This window comes from Fringilla coelebs, assembly GCF_963513975.1.
Source record: "Fringilla coelebs genome assembly, chromosome: 30".
Classification (NCBI taxonomy): domain Eukaryota; kingdom Metazoa; phylum Chordata; class Aves; order Passeriformes; family Fringillidae; genus Fringilla; species Fringilla coelebs.
Genome location: NC_140056.1, coordinates 1,813,636 through 1,823,112, shown reverse-complemented (window position 1 = coordinate 1,823,112; position 9,477 = coordinate 1,813,636).

Below are 9,477 nucleotides of genomic sequence, written 5' to 3'. Positions count from 1 at the left end.
TGGACAGACCCCCCCTCGAACCCCCCATGGATGGCACAGACCCCCCCCTGAGCACCCCACGATGGGGCAGACCCCCACCACACCCTAGAGGGGACAGACCCCCCCTCCTCGACCACCCCCCGACCCTGCAGACCCCCCCCCCGCTCCCACGGGCACCGGCAACGCTCCCATCCCCCCCACAATGGGGCGGCTCCGACCCCTCCCATCCCCCCGGGGGTCCCTGGGGGGGTCCCTGGGGATCCCTGGGGGTGGGGTCCGTGAGCCCCCCGGCCCCGGCAGGGTTAACAGCCCCAGCGTGCAGGAATGTGATGTCAGGGCTGGATTAGCCCCCCCCGGCCGCAGCCGAGCTGTGTGTGGCACAATCCATCAGCCGCAGGCACAGCCCCCGGCGTGGGGGGCCGGGGGGGCTCGGGGGGGGCTTGGGGGGGCTCGGGGAGGGGGCTCGGGGGGGGCTCCGGGCGGGGGGAGCCGCGCTGCTGTCAGCGCCAGGGTGAGCGCACGTGTTGTGTGCGTGGCTGCGTGTGGGAGAGGGGATTTGGGGTTAGGGGAGGGGTTTGGGGGGGGGGGAGGGCAGGGTGGGGATGGTGGGGGGGGGGAGGGGAGAAATCCAGAATTGAGGGGTGGTGGGAGCAGAGAAACCCCAAAACTGGAGCAGAGAAACCCCGAAACTGGAGCAGAGACACCCCAGAATCGAGGCGGGGTGGGAGCAGAGAAACCCAAAAAAAGAGGGGTGATGGGAGCAGAGAAACCCCAAAAGTGATGGAGGTGGGAGCAGAGACACCCCAAAAGTGATGGAGGTGGGAGCAGAGACACCCCAAAAGTGATGGAGGTGGGAGCAGAGATGCTCTAAAATCGAGGGGTGATGGGAGCAAAGACACCCCAAAACTGAGGAGTGGTGGGAGCAGAGAAATTCCAAAATCGAGGGGTGATGGGAGCAGAGACACCCCAAAAGTGATGGAGGTGGGAGCAGAGAAACCCCAAAGCTGATGGAGGTGGGAGCAGAGAAACCCCAAAAGTGATGGAGGTGGGAGCAGAGACACCCCAAAATCGAGGGGTAATGGGAGCAAAGACACCCCAAAACTGGAGCAGAGACACCCCAGAATCGAGGGTTGGTGGGAGCAGAGAAACCCAAAAATCGAGGGGTGATGGGAGCAGAGACACCCCAAAAGTGATGGAGGTGGGAGCAGAGACACCCCAAAATCGAGGGGTGATGGGAGCAAAGACACCCCAAAACTGACGGGAGGTGGGAGCAGAGACACCCCAAAATCGAGGGGTGGTGGGAGCGGAAATGCCACAGAATTGAGGAGTGGTGGGAGCAGAGACACCCCAAAAGTGATGGAGGTGGAGCTGGGGTGGTGGGAGGGAGGGAGGCAGCCGCAGCCCCTGGGAACGCCGGGACACGCGGCTGTCTGTCTGTCTGTCTGTCTGTCCGTCCGCACAGCGTGGGGAGCTCCAACACTTGCTGGGGGGGAGCTCGATCACCCCAAATCCTCCCTCAGGGAGGAGCGAGGGACAGACAGAGCAGAGAGAACGGACAGACAGAGGGACGGGTGGGGTGCCGTGACAAGATCACACCCCAGGAGACCCCCGGGCACCCTTTGTTGGGGTCTGCGCGGGGCGAACCCCAAAACCCCGACCCTAAACCCTGCTGGGAGCCGATGCTCACTGGTGCCAGCGACGCTCCGGGGGGACCGCGGGGACAAATCCCAGCCAGGATCCCTCCCATCCTCCCCGGAGCTGCGCAGAGCCGCAGATCCCCCGTGAACAAACACATTCGGAGCCCCAGGAGCTCAGCCTGGGCTGGGAACCGCTTCCTCCCCGGACCCCACATCTTTCTGGGCTCTGCGTGCAGCAGAAGGGATGCGTGGAACCCTCCCTCCATGGTTAGGCCGGGCTTTAGGACCGGCCCAGCCCCTCGGCATGGGGCAGCTCAGCTAATCTGGGCAGGAGCGCGGCTCCACAAAGAGCATCGCTTCAGGTTCAGGGGGTCTGAAAGGGGACGACTCAGGGTCACGATCCCGCGCTGGTGGGGGCTGCCAAGCTCGTTCCAAGGTGGTCCCTGGCCTGGAAAAGCTGAGGAGAGGAAGGATCAGCTCAGTGTTGGGGACAGGGGATGTTTGTGGCGGGGTGGAGGGAAAGGAGCAGACACAGCGCTGCCAGGACAGACAGACAGACTGCCAGGACAGACGTGGGACATCCCAGAGTGCATCCCAGGGATGTCTGTGCTGCTCTGGAGGGAGAGGAGCAGACACAGCAGTGCCAGGACAGACACAGCACTGCCAGGACACGCTGGGGACATCCCAGACTCCATCCCAGGGATGTCTGTGCTGCTCTGGAGGGAGAGGAGCAGACACAGCGCTGTCAGGACAGACACAGCACTGCCAGGACAGACACAGCACTGCCAGGACAGACCTGGGACATCCCAGACTGCATCCCAGGGGTGTCTGTGCTGCTCTGGAGGGAGAGGAGCAGACACAGCACTGCCAGGACAGACACAGCACTGCCAGGACAGACACAGCACTGCCAGGACACGCTGGGGACATCCCACACTCCGTCCTCCCTCTCCCAGCCCTGTCACACATCCTCATCCTCCACCCAACCCCAAAATCCTTCTGTGCCATTTGCAGCGCTCTCAGGGGAGGATCAGAAATCCCTCCCCAGCCCACCCACCCCTCCAGGTGTCCCCCAACACCCCAGTGCCACATCTCAGGGGGCAAAACCCTGCAGCCCTGCCTCCCACGTGCGCCCACACCCACCCGGGGCTGCGCTCTGACACGTCCCTGGACGTGTTCACACACGTGTGCTCGGAGCAGGAGAGGCAGGCAGCTGGTCCTGCATATCCAGGGCAGGGATAACCCACGAGGGGAGCTTGGAAAAAAGGGATTCCCAGCCCTCCAGCACGGCAGAGCTGCTCAGGAAGCCGTGGCAGGGCAGGCAGGGCTGGGGGGAGCTCCATAGGTGGTCCCGAGACCCTCGGTGCACGTTGTTTGCATTGGCCCCCAGCACGTGCTACCCCCCAAAATCACTCCCCTAAAGCCACATCCCCGGCCCTGGCTGGGTGGGGGCAAGGTTTTGGGGTGGAGGTGAGGGGGGCACACACATGGCAGCAGCTGCTGGAAGGAATTTTTATGCTTCCCCCTCTTCCTCCTCGCCGGCGCTGGAGGGAAGCAACAACATGGAACATGTGGGACCCATAAAAGCCCAGCTCTGAGTCACTCAGGGCTGTGGGAGCCCCTGGCAGGCACCACTCCCTCCCCTGGCATCAAGAATTGTCCCCATCCCAGCTGGGCAGGCTGGGGACATCCTGAGGGATGGAAGGTCAGATGTGACAAGCAGGAAAATCCATCCTGTCGCTGCAGTCAGGGGCCTGACACTGAGCCTGACACTGAGCCTGAGACTGAGCCTAACACTGAGCCTGTTCCTACCCCAGAACTCCAATTTGCAGGAGCAGGGGATGAGCCTGAGACTGAGCCTGACACTGAGCCTGACACTGAGCCTGGTCCTACCACAGAACCCCATCCTGCAGGAGCAGGGGATGAGCCTGACACTGAGCCTGAGACTGAGCCCGAGACTGAGTCTGACACTGAGCCTGGTCCTTCCCCATCCTGCAGGATTTCCTCAAAGATGTGAGCAGGGGGATGAGCCTGAGACTGAGCCTGACACTGAGCCTGTTCCTACCCCAGAACTCCAATTTGCAGGATTCCCCCAAGGATGTGAGCAGGGGGATGAGCCTGACACTGAGCCTGACACTGAGCCTGACACTGAGCCTGTTCCTTCCCCATCCTGCAGGATTCCCCCAAGGATGGGAGCAGGAGGATGTGCAGGACATGAGCCTGTTCCTACCCCAGAACTCCGTCCTGCAGGAGCAGGGGATGAGCCTGAGACTGAGCCTAACACTGAGCCTGAGACTGAGCCTAACACTGAGCCTGACACTGAGCCTGTTCCTACCCCAGAACCCCATCCTGCAGGAGCAGGGGATGAGCCTGACATTGAGCCTGAGACTGAGCCTGACACTGAGCCTGTTCCTACCCCTCATGCCCTCCTGTGGCATCAAAAATTGTCCCCTCTGGGGACATCCTGGGGACATCCTGGACATCCTGAGGGATGGAAGGTCAGATGTGACAAGCAGCAAAATCCGTCCTGTCACTGCAGTCAGGGGCCTGACACTGAGCCTGGTCCTACCCCATCCTGCAGGATTCCCTCAAGGATGGGAGCAGGGGGATGAGCCTGACACTGAGCCTAACACTGAACCTGTTCCTACCCCACAGCCCCGTCCAGCAGGAGCAGGGGATGAGCCTGAGACTGAGCCTGAGACTGAGCCTGACACTGAGCCTGACTCTGAGCCTGACACTGAGCCTGAGACTGAGCCTGACACTGAGTCTGACACTGAGCCTGGTCCTACCCCAGAACTCCATCCTGCAGGAGCAGGGGATGAGCCTGAGACTGAGCCTGAGACTGAGACTGAGCCTAACACTGAGCCTGTTCCTACCACAGAACCCCATCTGGCAGGAGCAGGGGATGAGCCTGAGACTGAGCTTGACCCTGAGCCTGTTCCTTCCCCATCCCGCAGGATTCCCCCAAGGATGGGAGCAGGGGGATGTGCAGGACACTGAGCCTGACACTGAGCCTGGTCCTTCCCCATCCTGCAGGATTCCCTCAAGGATGTGAGCAGGGGGATGAGCCTGACACTGAGCCTGACACTGAGCCTGAGACTGAGCCTGTTCCTTCCCCATCCCACAGGATTCCCCCAAGGATGGGAGCTGGGGGATGTGCAGGACCCAGAGGGGCTCTGGCACCCACTGGAGGATGGGATACACAACAGGAGTCCCGTTAATCTGTGGGATTCCCTTTGGTATGGAGCACCCTTGGGGATTTAGGGACTTGGTGGAGGTGGGAGCGTCCTCAGGCTCTTCCCAAAATCCCCAGCCATTATTTGCCTGCTGGGATACATCTGTCTCTCCTGAAATATCTGCCACAAATCCTGCTGGTGGCTTGGTCCTCTGCTGGAGACTTGCTCTGTCCCCAAACATCAACCCCATCCCCTCTAGGATGTCCTCTGCCACCCCAGGGCCACCAGCCTGAGCTCTGCTTCCATAAATCCTGGCCAGGAGTTGGTCAGTGGGGTCCTCACACCTGGAAACATCCCTCCAACCTCACCCTGAAGGCAGCAGAGCTGAAACCTGGCTCTATTTTGTGCCTTGTTCACACTCTGAGGCAGCTATTTAATTTAATTTCATTTTATTTCATTTTATCTGCTGCTCACCTCGCCTCATCCTGCAGCTTCCCAAGGGTTTGGATGTGCTGTAAGGATCGGGGTGAGCTCCCTGTGCTCCTGTGGGAACCCTCAGGCTCAGGATGGACCAGGCTGTCCAACCCCTGGCCCTGAATGGGGGGCAACAAAAATCCCACAAAATCCAAAAATCCTGCCTGGGAGGGGCATCCAAACACCTCCTGAAGTGTGCACAGGGGCACTGGGTGAAGGGCAGGGGGTCCCCAACAGTGTCCCAGGTGTCCCCAACATTATCCCAGGTGTCCCCAACATTATCCCACGTGCACTGGGTGAAGGGCAGGGTGTCCCAAGAGTGTCCCAGGAGCACAGGATGTCCCCAAGAGCATCCCAGGAGCCCTGGGCAAGGGGCAGGATGTCCCCAAGAGCGTCCCAGGCATCCCCAACATTGTCCCAGGAGCACTGGGTGAAGGGCAGGATGTCCCCAAGAGTGTCCCAAGCATCCCCAACAGTGTCCCCAGAGCACTGGATGAAGGGCAGGATGTCCCCAAGAGTGTCCCAGGTGTCCCCAAGAGTGTCCCAGGTGCACTGGGTGAAGGGCAGGGTGTCCCCAAGAGTGTCCCAGATGTCCCCAACAGTGTCCCAGGAGCACTGGAAGAAGGGCAGGATGTCTCCAAGAGTGTCCCAAGTGTCCCCAGCAGTGTCACAGGAGCACTGGGTGAAGGGCAGGGTGTCCCCAACAGTGTCCCCAGAGCACTAGATGAAGGGCAGGATGTCCCCAAGAGTGTCTCAGGTGTCCCCAAGAGTGTCCCAGGTGCTCTGGGTGAAGGGCAGGATGTCCCCAAGAGTGTCCCAGGTGCACTGGATGAAGGGCAGGATGTCCCCAAGAGTGTCCCAAGTGTCCCCAGCAGTGTCCCAGGTGCACTGGGTGAAGGGCAGGATGTCCCCAAGAGTGTCCCAAGTGTCCCCAGCAGTGTCCCAGGTGCACTGGGTGAAGGGCAGGATGTCCCCAAGAGTGTCCCAGATGTCCCCAAGAGTGTCCCAGGTGCACTGGATGAAGGGCAGGATGTCCCCAAGAGTGTCCCAGATGTCCCCAGCAGTGTCCCAGGTGCACTGGGAGAAGGGCAGGGTGTCCCCAAGAGTGTCCCAGGTGTCCCCAGCAGTGTCCCAGGTGCACTGGATGAAGGGCAGGATGTCCCCAGCAGTGTCCCAGGTGCCCCCAACAGTGTCCCAGATGTCCCCAAGAGTGTCCCAGGTGCACTGGGTGTAGGGCCCTCATTCCTTCCACCCACCTGCCCTTGGAATCATGGAATCATTGAGGTTGGAAAAGCTCTCTAAGATTTTCAAATCCAATCTAAACCCAGCGTTGACACAGCAACCATCCCCCAATGTCCCCATGTGCCCCATCCCCGTGAGTTTTGAACAATTCCAGGCATGGTCAATCCCCCACTGCCTTGGGCAGCTGTGCCAGGGCCTGATCACCCTTCCAGGGAAGGAATTTCCCCTAATATCTGATCTAAACCAGCCGAGCTGCAACTTCCCAGGTTCCGGAGAGCGAGGCGCGGGTCCCACCCGGAGCCCGAGCTCCCCGCCCGCCTCTCCCCGGCCCGTCCCGCCCGGCCGGCGCGTCACAAGGTGTCCGTGCTGACTCACTCCGGGATGGAAACTTCTCTACTCCAGGGAGATCCTCGCAGCTCAGCCAGCTCCAGCACGGAGTTTATTCCACCACCTCCCACCACACCAGCCCTGGGGGCCCGGAGAGGCTCGGCTCCCAACCTGCCCTCGGTTTTGTGATGGAAAAGACCCTGAAGAATGGGGGAGATGAGGTTCCTCCCAAGCAACCAGACCCTGTCCCGCACGGAGGCAGCCTCTGCTTCAGCTGGACGCAGCAGGAAAACTGGAAAGCTTTCCTAGGTCTGAATTTCTGAAGAAACTTCATCCAGCTGCTTCCTCCTCCCTTCCCCCAAAAGGCAGTGCCCACCCGCATCCATCAGCTCAGGTTTGGCACAGGCAGGAGAGCAGGAGGAGACTGCTGGAATCGGGGTGTTCAACAGCATCTGCCAGGTCCCCAAATCGTTTCCAGGGTTGGGAGCAGGACCCCAGCTGTGCCTGGAGTATCCACGAGTTTGCCGGTCCCCAAACACAGCATTGGAATGCCACAGCCATTCCTCAGCCGCCTTCTCTCTGTCCTCACCATCCTCCCAGGAGAGGCTGCAGCCCTCGGGCTGCCAGAGCCGCGCTGGGTGTCCCCCAAATTCCACAGGAATCGCTCAGCTCCGTCCTCCCCATCCTCTGCATCGCCATCCTCTCGGGACAGGCGCAGCCCCCGCGGTGTCACCGCAGCGCCGAGTGCCATCACACGGCCTGGCAGGACATCAGGGGGCTGCGACAACCCATTAGCGCCGTGCCAACCCCCCGGAGCCGTGCCAGGGCCCCGGGAACGGCGGCTGCTGCCGGTGGGCTCCCTCCGGCCGCTCCGGCCCTGCGGCCACCCCCGTGCCCGGCCACGGCTCCAGGCCCACGAAGCGGCTGCTGGAGCACCGCGGGCACCGCGGCCGGGGGGATCCGAGGCTCAGGGGCTGGCAGGGTGGGTGGCACAGCTGGCACAGCCCCCCGGGACAGTCCTGCGGCTGCTGCGTCACCGCGGCCGGGACAGCAACTTTCACTTGGTTGCTGCTCCCAGTTCAACATCCCCAATCCGGGCAGAGCCGGCAGCACCCAGAAACACCCAGTAACACCAGTAGCACCCAGTAACACCCAGTAGCGCTCAGCAATCCTCAGAGCCCCCCAGCTCCGAACCGGCCTCTCCCTCCGGCGAGCTGCGAGCGGCTCCCCCGGGCCGGTGCGGCCGTCCCAGCCCACCCACACACCGAGCCCATCTCCCACCCACCGGGCGCTCAAAGCGCGGCGGGAGCGTGCGGACGTGGGCGGGAGCACGAGGGGACGTGACGGGGCACGCGTGGGGCTGATCCCCTCTGCCCGCCCCGCGTGGCCGGGCCCCCCACGCCGGGAGCCCCGGTGGAAGTCCCGGTCCCCCCGCGGAGCCCACGGGACGGCCCGAAGAGGGATCGGCGCCATCCCGGGAGCGAGGATCCCGCGGCCCGGACCCGCCCGACGGCTCCTACCTCCGGGGGGGCTCCGAGCGGCCCCGGGCGGGCCGGCGGCTCCGTGGGCTCCGTGTCCCCCGTTCCCCCGGTGGCGCTGGCGGCGGTTCGCTCTGGGAGAGAAGCGGCACATCCAGGGGGGACGGCGGCGGCCGGGATGGGGCGGGACGGGACGGCGCCCCCCGCACTCCCCCGGCCCGCCCCGGGCGCCCGGAGTAAGTTACCGGAGCGCCGCGGGGGCGGCGGATCCCGGCGGGTCCCGCTCCGCCAACTGCGGCGGCGGCGGCGGCGCCGATCGCGCTCGGGACGGAGACCCCGGCCGGGAGCGGCGGCCCCGAAAACCCGGGATGGATCCGGGACACGCACGGCCCCGCACCCGCGCGCGCCGGTCTCCGCTCCCTCCCGGCCGGCAGAACCCCACGCGTGTCCGTGCGGCGAGCAGCGGGTCACGCACGCTCTCAGCCACGCGTGTCCGCCCGCACACCGGGCCCCACACGCGGGCTGAGGTGGGGACACGCGTGGCCGCCCGCACACGCGGGGTTCAGGCAGCGGGAGCGGGCGTGGGGGACCCCCGTGCCCACGTAGCGGTGCCCACTCGCGTCAGGGATCACGCATGGACGTGTAAGCGTGAACACACGCGTGTGCAAGCGTGAGCGCAACCCACACGGGGGACACAGCCCACGCGTTCGTGGGGGTGACATCTTCCAGCCCACGCGCAGGGGGAAAAGCCACCCGGGCACGCAGGGGGGCACGGCCACCAGCCCACGCACACGTGGTGGGCACAGCGGGACACGCGGGGACACAGCCGGCACCCCACGCACACGCAGGGGATCCAGGACACGCACACGGGGGGCACAGCCCACCCACAGGCGGGGTCGCAGCCTCCAGCCCACGCACACGCGGGTGCCACAGGCGGTTTACACGCACAAGCAGGGGACACAGCCCGCACACAAACACGCGCGGGTGGCAGAGCCCACGGACACGCACAGACAGGAGGCGCAGCAGGGGAGACAGCAAGGATGCCACGCACACTCAAAGGGGAAAAACCACGCACCCACCGGGTGGCACTGCCACACCCACGCGGAGGGACACAGCCCACGCACACGCGGGGTCACCCTCCCATCCCCTAACCCCAACCCTGACCCG